A 22,771-nucleotide genomic window follows, 5' to 3' on the forward strand; every position below is an offset into this window, starting at 1 on the left:
ATAATAGGAAAAAGTATATTATAATTATCCTTAAATTGACACCATAAATTGATAAAGAGATAAATATATAATAATGGATAAAGTACATAAATGGTCCCTCGACTATAGAGTATTATTTTGTTGAATCCTCTTATTATTAAAAATTATAAAATGATTCTCTGACTATATGATGTTGTTTTGTTGAGTCATCCTATTATTAAAAGTTACAAAATAGTCACTCGACTATTCATATGTTTTAAATTGCTTTCAAGTATTGGCTCGACGACATAATGTAAACGGAGAGTCGATCCACAAAATACAACTCAAACGGTTCCAGGATCAGATTTTATCATATCTCAATCAATAGGTTAACGTTCAGCTCAGACTACCACCAATTTTTTATACGAAAAATGATGAGTTTGAAACATATAAATAGTCAATTGACCATTTTGTAACATTTAATAATCAGAGACTTAACAAAATAGTTTCTTATAGTTAGGGGACCATTTTATTATTTAATTTATCTCATATTTTTATTTTTTAAATAATTCTGCTTTTATGACACGACTTTTTCTATCTTCACACGTTTTCTCTGGCTTTTGGCATGTTTTTCATTTTTATTTTCGATCGGTCGTTTAGTTTTCTCATAATTGGATATGTCATCACTGTGACTGATCAAGATGACACTTATTTGTTATTCTGCTGATATTTCATGTTTTAGACCCTCAAATTAGATTTGGATATACAGTCTGCGTTCGTAGATGATTTTCTCACAATTCTTAGTTTTGATTTGGGTTTGTCGGTGGTCTTTCAATAGTTTAATTTCCTATTGTGATTCGTTTGCCATAACAGTTAAATATGTTCGTATCTATCTATTGTTCGAAGTTTTTTGAATGAGTTTTTCACCTTTCTATTATATGATCCATATATAATGTGATTAATTTTTTTTATCTTGATGATTATAAAAAATATCTAAATTACGTAATTAGTTTATAATTCTAATTATAAGTTCTCATTATAATTTTAGATATTTAATTTGATTCTATTCATAAAAACCTCTACGAAGAAAAAACAAGTAAAATTTCCAAGGGCGTTTTTGGGTATAATGATCAAAGCTTTGATTTTAAGCAGGGGAGGTGCTGAGCTTACACAAGGTTCAGAACCCACAAATTATCTGTCATTGGACGAATAGTTTGCTGACAGAAAAGAGATAAGCTTTGAGGAACAAAACTAAAAGAAAATGTTAAATTAATCGGCTTTTTCTTTTACAATTCATGTTAATCAACAAGCCAGCCAACCCATCTTTATCTACTATTCACTTTTCTACCTCCTTTAAGAAAAGAAAAAGAAAATCCCCTCCTAATTCCAAGTATATTTCCAAACTATACGACACCCACAACTCTGAAGCATCTACTCATGCCAACAAAGGAGTAACACAGCACATCTCCATATGATATAAAGCCTTCCCCTTCGCTCTCTAATTTGCTTTGAACACCTTCGCCATGATCGGTTCTTCATTTCACAATCAAACCACCTGAATCAAAAGCTTCTTCTTTTGGTAATATCTGCAAGAAATGCGAGTTTGAGAGGCTGTGGAGGATCTTGGAGCTCTTTTTATAACAACAAAATCAACTCTAGATATGAACATGTGGTGGCAGACAAACGATTGGCCCCAAGCTGGGCTCACAGGCCATCATGTCCCACTGAGAAGATAAGGTATAGTTATTTTAAAAAGCTTGTCTGGTGCCCCCAAAACTATCTTGAAAGCGAATTGTCATTTATGCCTCACATGCATTTACCTTACCCTTCAACTTTCTTTATCCATTTTTACCCATCATAGCACTGTGTGCGGCCTAGAAATCAATCACTCAGCCAACTATGAGCCTGCTATTCTCGAGTGTCACGTGTGCCATGTCGTCGGTAAGGCCTAGTCAATCCGACATGCGGGCCAACTGTGATTGCCGGATCTAATGATAAACAAGTTTAAAGCCTCATGTTTTTTAAATGTGATGTCCTACTTATCCTGGTGGTCATGGCCATACATAAAGTCATTGACTGTTCTTTGAGTAAGTACTCTTTAGTCTCGGCAACAACTTCACATCGCCTTCGATGTGAGCCACACAGTGAACATGTCGGGTCAGAGTAGGCCACAGTTTCAGAAGCTAGTGGCGATGATCATGCCACGTTTGTTCTTGGGAAGGGAGATAACCATGTCGCCTTCGATGATAACCCTATGCGGGTCCAGCTGCCCACGTGAAGGAACTGTCCCATTGTAGTTGTTGGTGGTAACAGATTTACATGGAAGAGGATTTTTGCATTAAACTTGAGGCAAAAAGGGGAAAATCAGGAGAACCTGACAAATGTGGTCAAGTGTTTGCTGAATTTCATTGGTGGTGGTGATGATAAGGAAACGTACACATCAGAAAGCAGAAAAATAGAGGTAATTAATTTTCTTGTCAAGAAATAGTTGGAAGAATGTTGCTGCAAACTTGAAACAAGTCAATGAAAGAAATCCAAGTTGTCGGGGTGGTTTTGTTACATTGTTTATTGTTATGATGGAGATTAATAAGTACCATATCTTGGCTGCCAAATGCACGGAGCTGAACACATCATGGTAGTGATGGAGGCAGGTCGTGAGGTAAAGGAGGTGCAAATGGTAATGGAAAATGCTGATCAAAATGCTACCATAAAATTTATAACGTAATACCTCAAATTTTGATCAGTGACTAAAATATAAGTTTTAAGAGTTTAGTGGATAAAGTATAAATTTTGAAAATTTTAGAGACTAAAATGGTAATTTTAAAAAGTGATATATTTTAGCATGTAAATGAATATTTTGAATTAAAACCTAGATTTAAGTGGAATCATATTTTTAGTACGAGATTTTTGTTAAAAGCTATAAAGCGGTAAAGTTCGGTATTGAAATCAGATATTCGGATCGAATCATAATTTTATGAAAATTTGAAGGATGTTAGAAAATTGTTAGAAGTATTACTTTCAAATTTTATATCAGAGAAATTTCACTCAGAACAGTGCAATTTTTCATATTTGACCCAAACAGTTGAATTTTAGTGACTAAAATGCAATTTTTGAAAATTGCATGGACAAATTCGAAAGCCAAAGCCAAGTTGATTCATCATTAACCAATAAATATTTTAATGGAAGATAATACAACAACATTTGATAATTTTCCAGATTTATTAAGGGTATTTTTTGAGATTTTTCATTAATTGAATATTAAATTCAATTAATTATAAATTGCCATGTGCTTTATCTTTTAAATGCTAGAATATTCAAGACAATTAAGCCATTTTCAGAATTCAACTTCTTCAAGGACGAAACTTCAAGTTATCTAAGGTAAGGATTTTTATTTTGATTTTCGAGGCTATATACTTGATTTTTGAGTTTAGCTATTAGATAGATAATTATATACATGAAATTCTCTATCATTTGGTACCAAATTTCATGGTGAAGATAAATGTGTGATGAGATTTTATGATTTGGGGTTATGAAGAGTTAAGTGATTTTAAAGAATTTGTTGTAAGAATTGATGAAGAACCTAAGGATGCAAATTAATGAAAATAATTTAGATTTTGAATCTGGCAGTGAGTTTGAAAATTCACCAAAAACTATATAAAAATGATTTGGAGGTGATTTTTATATATTTGTGTTCATATTTCAATCTAATTTTGTTTAAAATAAACGGGATCAATTTCAAGGTATATAAAAAAATATATGAATTTTTAACCTAGGAAAGGTCAGAAAAACGGGGCAGCAGATTCTGCACAAAACAGATTATGTCGGTTAACTTTGAAAATTCACCATAAATTGTACAAAATGAACTAAAAGGATTTATTTATATGGATAGATTCGTATTCGAGTCTAGTTTTAACTGAAGAAACGGAATTAAATTTTAGTGTGCATATCAATACATAATATTGAATCTTTAAAGGTAGTACGAGTTGTCCGAATATGGAAATTTTAGAATTTAAGTGGAAATGAATTAGAAGCTGGAGTGTAATGTTTAAATGTTTGAATATATTTTTGGATGCTTGGAATTGAAGTTAAATGGCAAGAGACCATTTTGAATAAATTGGAAATGTTGAGAAGAATTCTAAAAGAATTCATTTTATTAGTTAGATGGTGGAATTTGAAAGGTTCCAAAACTTTGGGGACTTGTTTGCAAGTTCTTAAATGTAGAAGTATTATTTGAGTAAATTATTGAATTCTGAAAATTTTATTAGTATTCTGAAATTTGAATTAAATATTGAGTTGAGGTTGAATTACAAATTTATAAAGTTAAGTGTTGAAAATCGAAAGTTTAGAAAGTTTGGGTTGAAATTTATAATATTTGATTTGGGTATTTTATTCAAGTGCTGGAATTTTAGTAATTATTGTAAAATTATCATAATGGTGAAGGACCATTATGAATTAAATGAAAAGGTTGAGGTGAATTCTAAAAATAATTCATAATTTGTGACTTATTTGTGTAATTTAACAAATATGAAGGGTTAAAGATGAAACTAAATATCCATAGATTTGGAAGAGTATTTCAAAAGTTGGAAATTATAATAGAAATATGATTTCGTTTGATATCGATTTTTATTTTGTAGATTTTCAAATATTAAAATCAATTTATATTAGTACGATACTAATATGTAGTTCGAACAATTTTGTATTATAATTTGGTATTGTCAGACTGCAATAAATCTAGGAATACGAACGATTCGAAAGGAAAGGACAAAGCTCGTGACTAGGATTATTATATACAAGTTCTGTAGTGAGTCAAAGGTGAGTGCATTCTATTTATTTAATTATTTTGATCGATTACGACTTGCGATAAGTCAACCTCACTTTGTTTATTTCAAAGATATGAATTATGTTTTGATTATGGAATTATAACCATAATATTTTTAATAAGTTTTGTGAATGATTTTGGGTATGAACTGCCCATGTCACATTTTACGAAATGTGAATTAAATATATTTATGATTCTGATATGATTTTTATCAAATGATTACGAAATGAACTAAAAAGGCCACTGTATGTTATATGGAGAGTCAAAGGTACAATTGGCATGCCATGAGGTAGAGTGATTATCTGTTCTGATTTTGATATATTGTGGTGTACAGTAGTGTACACTAGTATATATTTTCTGATCTGAATGCACTTTGTGTGCATATTGTTATTTTCGATGTGATAACACTGTGTGTACTTATCTGTTCCTACTCTGATGATCTGAGATATGTATTGCACACACTCGTCTGACTCACGTACCTTATATTATCTTAAAATATATTTTGGGCTATATAAATGAAATACAAAAGTTCTGAAAAGTGTCTGATTACAAAAGAATATGAAATGATTATTTTTCTAATATGATTTATTATGATTTTGTGAAAATCATCAGATGATTCTTTTCAGGTTTCTAATAAAGTTCAGCATGAGATATCTTGTTTGAAATTTTGAAATTCTGTTTATTTTATTTTAAAATAAAATTATATATATATATATATATATATATATTGATACTTTAATTATTTGTTATCACCTTTGGTATTACTACCTCACTAAGTTATACTTAGCGCGTAATGATTTTCATGCGTAGGGTCTGATTGCGATACGGACGTTTTATGAGGAGCCTTCGAAGCATCATGTGCAGATCATCTATAATACCAATATCATTAAGACATCATTCAATTTTCTTTTGACTAGTAGTGGCATGTATATTTATGTTATCAGTATGCTTTATCAATTTTGAGTAAATGATTGGTAATAGTAAATTAAGACTGTTTAATTTGGCTAGATTAGGTTATCAATATTTTAATATGCCTAAAATTATATAGTAAATAAAATAGTATGTTTTTAAATGGTATGAAAATTCAAATAGATAAAAGTAGTTGATAAAAAGTTGAAATTAGGAATGTTAAAAAATAATAATTAAGTAATTGTGAATAGTAATCGTTAGTCAGTTTGATGTGACATCTATAAATCGTATTCTTAGATATTTACGGGCTAAGGATGTTACATGTACAATATTAATTCCACTAGCACCAGTTGTTGAACTCAAAAAATGTTTTAATGGAGGGACATTAAATTAAAAAATAAACTATGGTTTTATATACTTAATGATAATATATAAAATCATAAGCATTGAGCACTCACGATGGTAGGATATTTGAGGGTTCATTATCAAATGGTTAAGAGTCTTTAAAATATATATTATCATTTGTAATCATCCTAAATTAATAAAAAAGTGTTCAGTATACGTGAACTCATTAAGTGGTTTCAATGATTAAAGATGATGTTATTATCTGTTGAGGTCCTGAATTCGAGTAAATACATCTGTAGGGTGTGTTGTCAATGATTAAAAAAATTATGAACAAATACTATGTTGTCATCATCACATGTTATTCAAAAATGTGTATACATGCAATCATAAATTCTAAATATAAATCTAAAACAATTACAAAATATATTAATAATTAATTAAACATAAAAAATTATCTATTGACAGTTGAAATTATTTTCACAAGTAATATTTAAATAGAGTTAATTATATCATACATCTTCAAATTATGAATCTTATTTAAAATTGGTGTTTAAACCTTTGGATGTTTTAATTTTATCACTAAATTATAATTATCATTCTAAATTAGCCCTCTAACTTCTGAACATTCCAATTTCATCCTCAAACTATTACCCTCATTCTAAATTGATCACCAAACTTTTGACCATTTCAATTTTATCAGTTTATGCTAATCACATCCCATGTTAATAAAATCGTTAGACCATATATTGTTATATGTTTGAAAAAACAATTTAGGTTAAACTATGGTTGAAACTAATTGTATAATTGAATGAATTTGGGGATGCATTTGGAAGGTTTGAAAGATTGGGGATCAATTTAGAATGAGAGTCTTAGGGTGTGGATGAAATTAGAATGTTTAAAAGTTTGAAGACTAATTTCGAATGAGAAACATAGTTTAGGGATGAAATTAAAATATTTAAAAGTTTGAGGATCAATTTAAAATGAAAATTGTAGTTTAGATGTGTATGATGCAATTAACTCATTTCAATAATGTAAAGTATTACTTATATATTTGAAAAATAAAAATAATAAATATTTGTAATTTGAAAAAAAAACCGACACACAGTTTACCTATGTAATCCAAATGTCCAAAAGAGTGCGTGAAGAAATAAAACACGTGAAAGTGTGCAAAGGGTAACCCTGTCAACGAGAGAAAAAATTTCAAATATTTGACGATACTAAAACCAAGTAAAGTTCCGTACTTTTTGCCGCCATTTCATTCGCGCTCTTACAAAGGTCTTTGATTTCAAAGGGGGGAAAAAACACTAATTTTCACCTGAGTTTCCTAAGACAATTGAATTTGATTTTGATTCGTAATTGCTTTCCTGAATTCAGGTTTTTGGTCGAAAGTCCAAATCTCAAAAAAAGCCTCGCTATTGTCAGGATGGTTTTCGTTTCTTCCTCTGGTTTCTCATCATTACCCAAAATCTAATGATGGTTTAAACTAAGATTTCAATGGCTTTTATTTCAAGGTAAATTGAACCAGTTGGGAAGGAAATATGGCGAACCTTCGAGAAGTATCCGTTTCTGCTGCATTGAATCTTCTTTCTGCATTTGCATTCCTAGTGGCTTTTGCAATATTGAGGCTTCAACCAATTAACGACAGGGTTTATTTTCCGAAATGGTATCTAAAGGGGGCAAGAAGCAGCCCTAGTCGATCTGGACCATCTGTAAACAAATTTGTCAACTTATATTGGAAGACATATATTAGATTCTTGAATTGGATGCCTGCAGCTTTGGGAATGCCTGAACCAGAGCTAATTGATCATGCTGGGCTCGATTCTGTTGTATATATTCGAATTTACCTTCTTGGGTAAGTCTTTTTTGGATGCCCGTTTGGTTGTTATTTCTGTTATTTTTCCAAATAAAGGAACAAAAAGTGTGATTAGACATAGTAACAGATAAAATACTAATCTTTTATGAGAATTTGAAAGTGAAATATACTGTTTAGAGTTACATATCGTTGTTTGCTGTGGATGAAGCACTCTAACATGATTATGATGCCTTTTATGTGCAGCTTGAAAATAATTGTCCCCTTGGCTGTTCTTGCTTTCTTAGTTTTGGTCCCTGTCAATTGGACGGGGGAGACATTAGAGAGTATCAAGAATCTGACATTCAGCGACATTGACAAGCTCTCAATATCAAATGTTCCAGATGGGTCAAAAAGGTCAGGAATAACCTTTTTTACTCTTTTCTTATCAAATCTGACACTCTGATTGTCATCCGGAATTCATCAGTTAGAAAATGGGAAAAGGTAGGAGTCTCTTGTAATAACGTACATTTTAGGGTTGAATGGTTCAAACATCAGGTGCAATCATTCAGTCTATTATTAGCACAAAGCAAAAGTAAAGCTTGTGCTTAGTACTTTCATTTCTAAGGGATTGTGTACAAGTGGACATTTTAGAGTTAAAAATCCAGTTTTAGGCCCTCATTCAAGTAATATAGTACCTTCTCTCTTTTCCTTTTCAGCTTTTACATTCACTAGAGTATTGTTATACCTTAAATTTTTCATTTTGCCCCAAAATATCTGTTTCATTTCTCTGTTATGACAAGGCGTCGGCTTACATTTTCAGGTTCTGGGCGCACATTTTTATGTCATATGTATTTGCACTTTGGACCTTTTATGTGCTATATGTTGAATACAAAACAGTAGCTGCTATGAGGTTAAAGTATCTGGCATCAGAAATACGTCGTCCTGATCAATTCACAGTAAGTTTTTGCTTTGTTCGCTTGCTAATGCCTATTTTTTGTTGTGCTGTTATTTAGAACTGCTGATTATCTCAGACAGGTTCATTTGTTATTGCTGTAGAATTTCTAATTAAAAATATCAAAACACATGCATATTCTGGTACTGGCACCATATCTAGCTTGAAGTACTCGGATAGTCGGATTGGATGTCTTGCAACAGCTTCAAAAGGCTGTCTTTAAAAATTTCAATTATCATCATATTTTACTCTCATTAAAGTTGCAGGTTAAGATGTTTTCATTTTGATGAAGAATTTCAGAGATACTCAGTCTCTGACATGACAGATTATGCATTCATGTGTAGTATTGAAATCAGACACAGACCAAAAGTTATGCTCCTTAACATATCATACAATAAAATAGAGAAGTGTTGCTTAGTATTAATCAAGTATTTTAGCACATTTTGAAGTTATACGTCTAGTATAAATATGAACCGTCGTATACCTTCCAATCGATCAAGCTTTATGAAGCATATTTGTCGAAGGCATTGCATTATCATTGATTTGACACTCATCTTCAAGGATGCCCCCCTCTTTTCTCATCCTCCAGTTTGGTCTTTCAGGATCATTTTTATGTTATAACTGCTTAGGTAGTATCATTGCTCCTTCATTCACCTGAATGTTTTAGGTACAATGTGCTTTGGGCTACATGACAGGAGGTAGCCCTCTCCCATTCCATAAACAAGGTCCTTCATCTTAGGACTAAAGATTCTACCTTGAATCAAAAGGACACGCTGTTGGTGTAAGATAGATGGCAGTTGTGACAATTATTTGCAGCTGCCTATCAAGTTTGAAATAATCCGTATACATGTGCATGCCTGCTAGAGCATTTCTATCACACCCCATTTTTAGCACTTATATTTAATTTTCCTTTCTTTTGTTTACTTTAATATGTTTCGCAGGTTCTAGTGAGAAATATTCCGCCTGATCCTGATGAATCAGTTAGTGAGCACGTTGAACATTTTTTTCGTGTAAATCACCCTGATTTTTATCTTACTCATCAGGTTTGTTTCTTTGATAAGTTGATTCACCTATGATAATTTGTCCACTAATTAAGTTCCACGTAGCACCAGTACAGGGGAGGAGGATAATAGGCCGTTCACATGGAAAATAATAAAACCTTGCAATTTTTTGTACTGGTGGTGTCTAGAAGTACTATATTTCTGTTTGCCACTCGTAAGTTTCTATGACATACTGCTTTACTCTGTAACTTTGATAGGTTGTATATAACGCAAATAAGCTTGCAGAGTTGGTTGAAAAGAAGAAGAGTTTACAAAATTGGTATACTTACTACCTTAATAAGTATGAGAGGACTTCAAAGAGTTCGACCACAAGGGTAATATCTTTGCATGACAAACTTACTATTGACATTTATTTAGCTCCATTTCATTTCTTGGTGGAATAATAGTTAGTTGATACGTACATAAAATGCAAATTACTATTCCATATTGATTTTCAACTGCCCAGTTCATTATCAAATATTTTGTTATTATAGACAGGTTTATGTGGTCTATTTGGCGATAAAGTTGATGCAGTCGATTATTACTCTGAGATTCAGAAGCTGAGCGAAGCAGTAAGTGTCATGTACTGTAGTGTCTGTATTAGGGATTTTTTTCTTTCAATTTCATGTATGCTTCTCGCAATACTATGTACCTTTTATTCTTACTTTCACAATTATCATTACATCTTTTGATATAATCATTCTTGGCATAAGGGGAAATAGTTCAAACGATTTGTTAGCATTGCATATTTCGATGCTGAAACTCTGTTATATGGTTAAAGTTTCCAATAAGGAGTCTATTGTTAAAAGTTTCAAAGTTTGGCAACCAATTTTGGAAAATGTTTTTTTCAAAGTTTGGTAAATGTTTCTTTGAAAAATGTTTTTCAAAGTTTGGTAAAATTTTGGTAGATGTTTGTTGAAAATAGGAATGAGTAAATTCACTTTAGTCATTGTACTTTAGGGTATTTTCAAAGATTAGTCCCTAAGTTTCTACTATAAATACCCTTACCCATTTAGCTTCAAAATCATCCCAAAACATTTCTTTCTTCCTATACTAGAGAGCTTTCTTGTGAGTAGTGAGTGTTTTGTAAACACTTGTAAATTTTCTCTTTTAGTAAAAGATCTGCAACAGCCCGGAGACGTAAGCACAATTGGTTGAACTCCGTTATCAATTTTCGGGTATTATTTTTCCGCTTTTATTTCGCATTCTCACTAATATGGTTATAGGGAAATTACTTGTACTCGGTTTATTTTTCTAACAATTGGTAATCAGAGCTTTTGGTTGTGAATTTTGTCAAATTTTCTGTGAGGTTACTATTCATTACTATTCACGTGAATAGTGAATTTCGTGAATAGTGAAATTCGATCGGCGATACGAGTTTGTCGATGGTGGTGTTCTAATACACGGTGATTCGCAAGAATTGTCAGAAACGATCCAAACGAAGCCAGATTCGAGTGGGAGCGATGGCTGCAGACGAAGGGAAGGTGAAAATTGAAAAGTTCGATGGTGCGGACTTTGGTTTTTAGAAGATGCAGATTGAAGATTTTTTGTACCAGAAAAATCTATATCAACCTCTCTCTGGAAAGCAACCAGAGGGCATGAAGGATGAAGATTGGGCTCTTCTCGACAGACAAGCCCTCGGAGTTATCCGACTGACGTTATCCTGCAATGTTGCTTTTAACATAGCAAAGGAAAAGACCACGGCGAGTCTTATGGCGGCTCTCTTCAGTATGTACGAGAAGCCATCGGCCTCAAACAAAGTTCATTTGATGAGGCGATTATTCAATTTGCGGATGGCGGAAGGGGCATCGGTGGCACAACACCTAAATGAACTCAACACAATCACAACCCAGTTGAGTTCAGTGGAAATTGAGTTCGATGATGAAGTTCGAGCTTTAATTCTCTTATCATCTCTACCAGACAGTTGGAATGCTACTGTTACAGCAGTCAGCAGTTCGTCGGGAAACAGCAAATTAAAATTCGACGATGTTCGGGATCTGGTATTGAGTGAAGAAATTCGACGAAGAGAATCGGGTGAAGCATCAACCTCCTCAGCCTTGCACACCGAGTCTAGAGGGAGAACTTCAGAAAGAAATTCAAATCGTGGCAGATCAAAATCCAGAAGGGGCAAATCAAGAACAGGAAATAAATATTTTACCTGTTATAATTGCGGCAAGAAGGGTCACTTCAAAAGAGATTGCCGAGCACTGAAGAAAGATACCGGTGCACAGGAATCTGCCAACGTGACAGGTGATGCCATGATTCTAAGCGTCAACAGTCCGATTGAATCATGGATCTTGGATTCAGGGGCATCTTTCCACTCCATCCCATACCAAGAAATCATGGAGAACTATGTCAGTGGTGATTTTGGGAAGGTTCATCTTGCTGATGATGAAACCTTAAAGATCGTCGGAAAAGGAGACATCCGACTAAAGTTGCCAAACCAGACCACCTGGAAGCTGACAGGAGTGAGACATATTCCTGGCCTCAAAAGAAATCTGATTTCTGTTGAACAGCTTGATGGAGAAGGATATAGCACAACCTTTTCAGGCTGTGAATGGAAGATTACCAAAGGAGCACTCATCATTGCTCGTGGTAAGAAGACTGGTACTCTCTATGTAACCTCAAATTTAGAGAATATCATTGCAGTAGCAGATGCTGATGGAAAATCAAACCTATGGCACCAAAGGCTTGGCCATATGAGCGAGAAAGGAATGAAGATACTTCTGTCAAAAGGGAAGCTGCCGGATCTAAAGAATGTAGATGTCGGACTATGCGAGGATTGCATCTTTGGCAAACAAAAGAAAGTCAGTTTTGCAAAGATTGGCAAGACACCCAAGGCAGAAAGGTTAGAGTTGGTTCATACTGATGTATGGGGACCATCCCCAGTTCCATCTCTTGCGGGCTCACTATATTATGTCACCTTCATCGATGATTCAACAAGGAAGGTGTGTGTATTTTCTGAAGAAGAAATCAGAAGTCTTGATACCTTCAGAAAATGGAAGGCCATGGTGGAAAATGAGACTGGTTTGAAAGTCAAGCGGTTGAGGTTTGACAATGGAGGAGAATACAGAGACAGTAGATTCAGAGATTTCTGCGCAAACAATGGGATCAAGATGGAGACAACAGTTCCCATAACACCGCAGCAGAATGGCGTAGCAGAGCGCATGAACAGAACTCTGAATGAACGTGCCAGAAGCATGAGGATACATGCCGGATTGCCCAAATTTCTATGGGCTGAAGCTATCAACACTGCAGCTTACTTGATCAACCGTGGGCCCTCAGTTCCTTTGGATGGCGGAATAACAGAGGAAGCTTGGAGCAAGAAAGAAATAAATCTTTCATACTTAAGAGTGTTTGGTTGTATTTCTTATGTACACATAAACTCTGCTGAAAGAAGTAAACTTGATGCCAAGTCCAACAAATGCGTCTTTGTTGGTTACGGTGGTGATGAGTTCGGTTACCGGTTTTGGGACTACGAAAATCGAAAGATCATCAGAAGCAGAGACGTCATTTTCAATGAAAATGTGATGTACAAAGATAGGTCAACCGCAGAATCAAGTAATACCGAAGCTGAAACAAAGGAATTTGCTGAGTTCGAGGAGATTTCTGAAAATGATGTTCAGATCAATCCTGAAGCAGTTCAAGAAGAACCAGGCACACCAGAACTGAGACGCTCCTCCAGAATTCCTAAACCAACCCAACGGTGTTCTCATTCTTTACACTACTTGTTGCTGACTGACAATGGTGAACCAGAGTGCTATGATGAAGCAATGCAAGTGGAGGATTCAGTCAAGTGGAGTTTTCCATGAAAGATGAGATGGACTCACTTATGTCAAATCAGACATGGGAATTAGCTAAATTACCACCAGGCAAGAAAGCGCTCCACAACAAGTGGATTTACAGGATCAAAGAAGAGCACGATGGGAGCAAACGCTATAAAGCAAGATTGGTTGTCAAAGGCTTTCAGCAAAAAGAAGGTATTGACTACAATGAAATTTTCTCTCCAGTCGTAAAATTGTCTACAATCAGACTGGTGTTGAAAATTGTAGCTGCAGAGAATTTACATCTTGAGCAGTTAGATGTAAAGACAGCTTTCCTTCATGGTGATTTGGAGGAAGAAATCTATATGAGGCAGCCAGAAGGCTTCATAGAGGCAGACAAGAAAAACCTGGTATGCAGGTTGAAGAAGAGCTTGTATGGTTTGAAACAAGCTCCTAGACAGTGGTACAAGAAGTTCGATAGCTTCATGAGTAGCAGTGGTTTTATCAGATGCCAAGCAGATCATTGTTGCTACATCAAGAGGTTCGACAACAACTTCATTATTTTATTATTGTACGTTGATGACATGCTCGTTGCAGGCTCAGACATGCAAGAGATTATACACTTGAAGCAAAAATTGTCGAAGCAGTTTGCTATGAAGGATCTAGGCGCTGCAAAGCAGATTCTTGGGATGAGGATCAAGAGAGACACAAAGTCGGGGACTTTGATGTTATCACAGGCTGAGTACATCAACAAAGTACTCTCCAGATTCAACATGCAAGATGCTAAACCAGTAAGTACACCTTTAGGTGTTCATTTCAGACTCTCCAAAGACCAATCACCAAAGACGGAGGAAGAACGTGCACACATGGTGAAAGTGTCGTATGCCTCAGCAATTGGAAGTCTGATGTATGCCATGGTTTGTACCAGGCCAGATATTGCTCATGCAGTGGGAGCTGTTAGCAGGTACATGAATAATCCGGGCAAGGTACACTGGGAAGCAGTCAAATGGATCCTCAGATATCTTCGGGGTACCACAAACAAAGCACTTTGTTTCAAAGGTGGAGATATGATACTGACAGGCTATGTAGATGCTGACTTAGCCGGAAATGTCGACATCAGGAGCACTACAGGGTATGTCTATACTCTAGGAGGAACTGCAGTGAGTTGGGTTTCTCAACTACAAAAGATAGTTGCTCTCTCCACAACTGAAGCAGAATATGTCGCTGTTACGGAAGCCAGCAAGGAGATGGTTTGGCTCCAAAGTTTCTTGGAAGAGTTAGGCAAGAAACAAGAAAACAATATCTTGTATTGCGACAGTCAAAGTGCTATCCATCTAGCAAAGAATCCATCTTTTCATTCCAGGACAAAGCACATACAATTGAGATATCATTTTATCCGGTCTCTTCTGGAAGATGGGATTTTGAAACTTGAAAAGATTAGTGGAGCTCAAAATCCGGCAGACATGTTGACAAAGACGGTGACTACGGACAAACTGAAGTTGTGTTCAACTTCAGTTGGCATGCTAGAATAACAAGACCAGACATGCTGCTGCATTGATCGAGGTGTGAAGACATATTAAAATCAGTCTTCAAGTGGGAGATTGTTAAAAGTTTCAAAGTTTGGCAACCAACTTTGGAAAATGTTTTTTTCAAAGTTTGGTAAATGTTTCTTTGAAAAATGTTTTTCAAAGTTTGGTAAAATTTTGGTAGATGTTTGTTGAAAATAGGAATGAGTAAATTCACTTTAGTCATTGCACTTTAGGGTATTTTCAAAGATTAGTCCCTAAGTTTCTACTATAAATACCCTTACCCATTTAGCTTCAAAATCATCCCAAAACATTTCTTTCTTCCTATACTAGAGAGCTTTCTTGTGAGTAGTGAGTGTTTTGTAAACACCTGTAAATTTTCTCTCTTAGTAAAAGATCTGCAGCAGCCCGGAGACGTAAGCACAATTGGCTGAACTCCGTTATCAATTTTCGGGTATTATTTTTCCGCTTTTATTTCGCATTCTCACTAATCTGATTATAGGGAAATTACTTGTACTCGGTTTATTTTCCTAACATCTATATCTTTTGGAAATTGTTATATTGTTTCTCTTGGTTAAGAATCACCCCTTCCTTACGTTCACATTCCACACACACATACATCAACTTGTGAGAGAACTTTTTCTGTCAATTATTAATTCAATTAAGGAAAGAATTCACAGGAGCAAGACAATAATACAATAAGATGATATATAGTTTACCTTTCAGGAAATGTCATATACTCTCCCCTCCTTTTCTTCCCTTCTCTTTATAAGGAATACCAGAAAACATGAAGCTGTTTTGTCAAAGACAACAATAGAGTTTGATGTTTTTTTCCTTCTTTTAATGTGTAATTTAGTAACAAAGAAACTGTCATGTTGTCATTTTTCTGTAGGAAGCTTCAGAAAGAGAAAAAGTCCCGAGCGATCCAAATGCTATAGTTCCAGCAGCTTTTGTTTCATTCAAATCCCGATGGTCGGCAGCTATCTGTGCTCAAACTCAGCAATCACATGACCCGACAATTTGGTTGACAGAATGGGCTCCTGAGCCACGTGATGTTTATGGGAGTAATCTTGCTATACCATATATTGATCTTACTATTCGGAGGTTGCTCATGGCCGTTGCACTATTTTTTCTTATTTTCTTCTTCATGATCCCTATAGCTTTTGTTCAATCTCTAGCCAATATTGATGGGATTGAGAAGGTTTTTCCTTTCTTGAGGCGATTAATAGAAAAGTAAGTTGCTTGTCAGTGTTGTTTTGTTAAAGTAGCATTTCCTTGTCTTCCCTCAATATTTCCCTCTATAATCAGTCATTCATTGTTGACCTTCTAAATGTATCCTGAATTATATCTCCCATCTTGTTTAACCATTTTCTCAAGCAAGGCACGGAAGGGGATGTCATCTTGCACTACGTAATATTATACTGTTTATTTCTTGAACCTTATGGAAACACTATAGCACCAATTACTTCTGCTTCTGTTCAGGAATTTGCAGCCAGTAAAATAGTCAAGTTTTCTAACTTGCCGTGCTGAAAAGTTAAACTTATTTTGGTGTAGTTTCATAGCAAACTCGTGGAAAATGTAGAACTTGCTCCCCATGGGAGGGGAAGAAAAAGTAAAAAAAAATGAATATTTTAGCAACTGTCATATTACTGATCTTCGCCGCAGGCTGATATCTGAACATAATCATTAGGCTTACTATTCCTTTCAAATATTGCCAAATGTTCTGAGACTTGAAGGAAAATTTTCAATTGTTGCAAAACACTTTTTCAGGGAATCTGTCAAGTCCTTCATCCAAGGGTTTCTTCCTGGGATCGTACTGAAGATATTTCTTATTCTACTTCCAACAAATCTTATGACAATGTCCAAGATAGAAGGATTTCCATCACGCTCATCTTTGGATAGACGATCAGCTGGGAAATAACACCTATTCCTTCTCGTCAATGTATTTCTTGGAAGTATTATCACTGGCGCTGCATTTGAGCAGCTTAAAATTTTCTTTCACCAGCCTCCAACAGAGTATGTACCTACCTCTTTCCAGAAAAATTGATGAATTAACACGCTTTATACTATAATATACGAGACAATACTTTTGAAAGACATGTAGCTATTTTCACTGAACTACAACGTCCCAATTCATTAGGTATTATTATAAACCCTTTCTATGTTTTGGTGACCAGAACTGAGACACGGTACCTTCATAGTTTTTAATCCATGTTGTTGCTCTGATTTTGTTTCATTCTTTTTACCATTTAGTTCCTTCCATTCTATTTTCAGTTGCAGTGCATTCTTATCTCTGTAATAATCCTATTCATGTGCAGCCCCTATGATCTGAACTTTCCTCGTGCTATTTATATTATGCTGTTTGAATACCAGACAATATGCAGGTCTGATTGATTGGAGATATTTTATTACTTATGCAGGATTCCGAAAACTGTAGGTGAATCTATCCCATTGAAAGCCACTTTTTTCATTACTTATATAATGGTTGATGGATGGGCGGGGGTTGCTGCAGAAATCCTCAGATTAGTACCGCTAATCATTTTCCACCTGAAAAATATGTTTTTAGTGAAAACAGAACAAGATAGGGAGGAAGTAATGGATCCTGGTTGTTTGAACTTCGCCACATATGAACCAAGGATACAATTGTATTTCTTGCTCGGACTTGTTTACTCTGCTGTCACACCTGTACTTCTTCCTTTCATCATCATCTTCTTTGCTTTTGCCTATGTGGTATTTCGTCACCAGGTATTTGCTTCTCTAAGCTGTATGAAGCTTCCCTATCTTGGTATAATCCTCACCTGTTCTTGATTTGCAATGTTGTTTCATGCTGCAAGGTTATCAACGTGTATGATAAAAAATATGAGAGTGGAGGCTCATTCTGGCTAGATGTGCATCAACGTCTGATCATTGGTTTATTAATAACTCAACTTCTTCTAATGGGTTGTCGAGCACAAAGAACATTGAGTTATCAACAATTGCACTGATTCCTCTTCCTATTATGACAATTTGGTTTCATGTATACTGCAAGGGCCGTTTTGAAACTGCATTCGTAAGGTTCCCGTTGCAGGTGAGGGATGAAACAACCCATCTAGCAGCACCTAGCACAACCATACTCTTCACATACGTTATATGCCCTTGATACTTTTAAAGGAAAAATATATCATGTTTCTTGATCTTTATCTGGATGACACTTCTTTTTTGTATTAAAACACAGGATGCAATGATCAAAGATACCCTCGAACGGGCGACTGAGCCGAACTTAAACTTGAAAGACTACCTTAAGGATGCTTATATACATCCAGTTTTCAAGGGAAGAGACTACTTCGAGAGCCCACAGTTGGTTTCGGATGAAGAGAGCAACACGCTTGTCATGACGACAAGGATGGGTAGACTGTGCAGAATCCAGTTCTACTAACAGTAGTTAGATATAGAAGAAACCAGCATCATTGTTCAGTATTAGCATTTCGTCATTATGTTCTTTGAGATATAAGTATGCAACGAGATTTTTGTACTGAGTTGTTGAAATGTACTCACAAAGATGATTGAAACAAATTGCTTATACAATGTTCACAAAGTTGATTCAGAATGAATCTATGACGCTGTCATAAACTCTCTTGCTTTAACATTCAAAAGGAAAGACTTGATCAGAAAAGTGGTACTTAAAAGAAATTATTTAGGTCATCTAAAATCGATCACAGTTATCAACGATTTTTTCATAATCATTGACTATTTCTAACGATTCTAGATATACTATAATAATCCCATGTTTTGTTAAATAATTTAAATATTTATAAAGATGGAAATCATTTAGGTTATTATGGGCCGTTGGTACATTTCTTTATAATCAATCATTACTAAAAAAGAGGAGAAATATTCCCTTCTCCCACAAGTCAAAACAAAATAGACAATATATTTGTTTCGTTGGAACGAAAACGCACCGTTTAAGTCACACATCGCCGGTTTCAAGTATAATAAAAAAGAAAAGGGGGGTAGATCATAAATGAATGCGGTTGTGCGGTCGTTACGAAAGCTCTAAATTCCAAGCAACGACAAATCTGCACTGATTACACTTACTACACCCATCTCTCGTTTTTTCTTCTCATTCTGGGCTCTCTCTCTCATCTCACTCGACTTTTCAGCTTTTAGAATCCGAATGCTGTAAGTTTTACTGTCATTTTACTCTTTGTCTGCTTCTCTTTTGCCTTTTTTTAATTTCTTGATTTCTTGATTATGTGGGATCATTGCTGGCTCTATATGCTTCTTTTAAGAACTGGGTATTATCTAGATTTTCGTTATGAACAGTTTATATTTAAGTTTCCAAATTTCCTTACGCTGCAATTTGTCTGGGTTTCTTTTACTTTTGTTTTTCACGTATGAAAATCTTTCATTTCTTTTCTGCACTCTCTATGGTAGTGCTTGATGTTCTACAATCGCATTCGTTAACATGGATTTGATTGCTTTTGATACAAGGAAGGTGCGGGGCAACTGTTTCTGTTATGAATTTGTTAGAAATTCGTTGTTAGCAGTTGTTAATAACTGTAATAGGTTTGTATATAAACAATTATGCAATAAATGGGAAATATCAGAGTTCAGAAATGCTTCTTTCTCTCAATTCTCAGTCCATTTACACTTAGCTTTAACGATCACTGTTCGTCTCTTTGGTGATCTCGAGTGTTCATCTCTGCTGTATCAGATTTCTGGGTCTGAATCTTTTTAAGGTCTTGGTGTCTAAAATCAGCCAAAATAGTTATTTTGTTTTAGTTTACGATTGAGTGAGCTAACCCTTTCTTTATTTCGAGCAGAAAGTCATCTCTAATTCAGGAAGGGAAATTGTCCTCCTTGTAAAGATTTTGTTCGCTATCTGCTTCAGAATCATTTTCTACTGCAAGCATATATGGCTACTTTTTGTTCGTTCCTTACAATAGGTCCCCATGGTCTGAACCCTGGAGCCACTGAATTTTCTAAATTCTCGGTTGTGACCGGTTATTTTTGTAAAAACAAAATGGGGCAGAGCCTTCAGAGAATAGATGAAGGAATAAAATTTTTACCCGGAGAAATTGTACAAAATGACAGGCCTCCTCCTCGGGGCCTTGGTTTGAGGTGCTTTGCTGCATCACGAGTTTCTGTTGAGCAAACTGAACAATCATTCAGTAAAACTAGCCAAGTTGGTGAACTGAAAAATCTATCGACTTTTCTTTTTAGTACTGAAATTGGTGGTCAGGTCAAAGTTTATGTTGGAAAGAAAAGTGTCAATTATGTAGTAGATATTGAAGTTTCATCGCTGCAGTTGTCCAGTGATGACAGTCAGCTGGTGCTAAGTGGGGGTTTATACAGATCCGATCTTGATATGAAAAGCATAATCATTGAAACCCCATTTATAGCGAGTTCTTCCAGTGAGTTAGCACTTGAGTTGGAATTTGAAGCTAAAGAAGCCCCGTGCTACTTCTCATTCCTTATGAAAGCCTCATCAAGTGCAAATTCAATTGGCTCAGAAATCATGAGTCAGAGGAAGTCTAGTTTTTGTGTACCAATTGGTTTTAATCAAGGGTATCCAGCTCCATTGGGTCTTTCCTTTTCAACTGATGGTTCTATGAACTTTGCAGTCTATTCAAGAAACGCCGAAAGTTTGGTCCTGTGCTTGTATGATGATAATGCATCAGAAAAACCTGCTTTAGAGCTTGATCTTGATCCCATTGTTAATAAAACCGGTGACATTTGGCATGCTTCGATAGAAGGTGCATGGACCTTTGTGAGCTATGGTTATTGGTGCAAGGGAAACAGAGACACATTCCATTCAGAGCGTGTACTTTTGGATCCTTATGCTAAGATAATCGGGAGTTCCATTCCTAATCATCATGAGTCCGGTTTGCTCCTGAAACATCTTGGGCGACTAATGAAGGAGCCTGCTTTTGACTGGACTGGTGATGTTTTTCCAAACATAGCTTTGGAAAAATTAGTGGTATATCGTTTGAATGTTATGCGGTTTACTGAAGACAAGTCTAGTAAGCTACCTGCTGATGTTGGAGGGACTTTCACAGGCGTAACTGAGAAGGTACAGCACTTCAAAGATCTTGGCATCAATGCTGTCTTATTAGAGCCAATTTGTACATTTGATGAGCAAAAGGGACCATATTTCCCATGTCATTTCTTTTCACCAACAAACCTGTATGGGCCTTCTAATGGTTCTGTATCTGCTATCAACTCAATGAAGGGGATGGTTAAGAACTTGCATGCAAATGGTATCGAGGTCTTCCTGGAAGTGGTTTTTACCCATACTGCAGAGGGTGGAGCACTGCAAGGACTTGACAATTTATCCTATTATCACAAGACTGGTATTGAAGATTCAGAAGCTAGAAATGCTTTGAATTGTAACCATCCCGTTGTTCAACAGTTGATTTTAGATAGTCTACGGCATTGGGTGACTGAATTCCACATTGATGGTTTCTGTTTCATTAATGCTTCATGTCTGCTGAGAGGGTTTTTTGATCCGGTGCTGTCCATGGCTAAAATCATTGCAGATTGCTGGGATCCATATGACATGATGCCAAAGGAAGTGCGTTTTCCTCATTGGAATAGATGAGCAGAAATGAATACAAAATTTTGTACTGACGTACGAAACTTTTTGAGGGGTAAGGGTGCTCTGAGTAGTCTTGCTACACGGCTTTGTGGGAGTGGGGACATATTCTCTGATGGCCGAGGCCCAGCATTTTCGTTCAATTTCATCGCCAAGAATTTTGGACTTCCTCTTGTGGACTTGGTCAGCTTTAGTAATGCCAAGTTGGCTTCAGAAATAAGTTGGAACTGTGGGGAAGAGGGACCTACAAGTAAAACTGCTGTGCTCGAAAGAAGACTCAAGCAAATTCGTAATTTTGTCTTCATTTTGTATATTTCACAGGGCGTTCCTGTTCTTAATATGGGAGATGAATGTGGCCAATCTTCCGGTGGTTCCCCATCGTATGGCAGCATAAAACATTTAGGTTGGGATGCTATGACAACAGGTTTTGGTATTCAAACTACAAAGTTCATCTCGTTTTTGAGCTCGATTAGAATGAGGCGAAGCGACCTTCTCCAAAAACGGAACTTTCTGAAAGAAGAAAACATTGAATGGCATGGAAGCAATCAGTCACCACCAGGATGGGAAGACCCCACATGCAAATTCCTGGCAATGACATTGAAGGTTGATAAAGCAGAGGACCAGCTGAACTCTGAGGCTTCTGAACTAAAGGGCGACCTGTTTATTGCCATTAATGGAGCTGATAAAACAGAGACCATAATTCTACCCCCACCTCCTGAAGGGATGGCATGGCGTCAATTAGTTGATACGGCATTACCGTACCCGGGTTTTTTCTCAGTTGATGGTAAAGTTGTTCGTGAGCAAATGGTGAGGTTAGTTGCTTATGAAATGAAGTCACGCAGCTGCACTTTGTTTGAAGCGTGTAATGACGACAATTAATGTAATCCAATTTCCCCCTCCATTTTCTGCACTGAAAACCTTTTTAGACCAGTAAATTCCATACGCACAACCTTCTTTCTGTATCATTACATTTGTGGAATAATTTTGTAATGGCAACAGATTGAAGTATGAAAAAACATGGATGGCTTTCAAGGTAAGCATGCTGAGCATCCACTTTTCAATAAATTATAAAGTAACTGTTTCTCTCTCTCT

General features: G+C 35.5%; 2 pseudogenes; both read left to right on the forward strand.

Moving 5' to 3' along the window:
• Window positions 1-22,689, forward strand: LOC120143677 (annotated as a pseudogene).
• On the forward strand, window positions 7,565-18,671 carry LOC120143679 (annotated as a pseudogene).
• Window positions 22,690-22,771: the final 82 nt, after the last annotated feature.

This window comes from Hibiscus syriacus, unplaced genomic scaffold (genome assembly GCF_006381635.1).
Source record: "Hibiscus syriacus cultivar Baekdansim isolate YM2019G1 unplaced genomic scaffold, ASM638163v2 tig00110860_pilon, whole genome shotgun sequence".
NCBI classification, from domain to species: Eukaryota; Viridiplantae; Streptophyta; class Magnoliopsida; order Malvales; family Malvaceae; genus Hibiscus; species Hibiscus syriacus.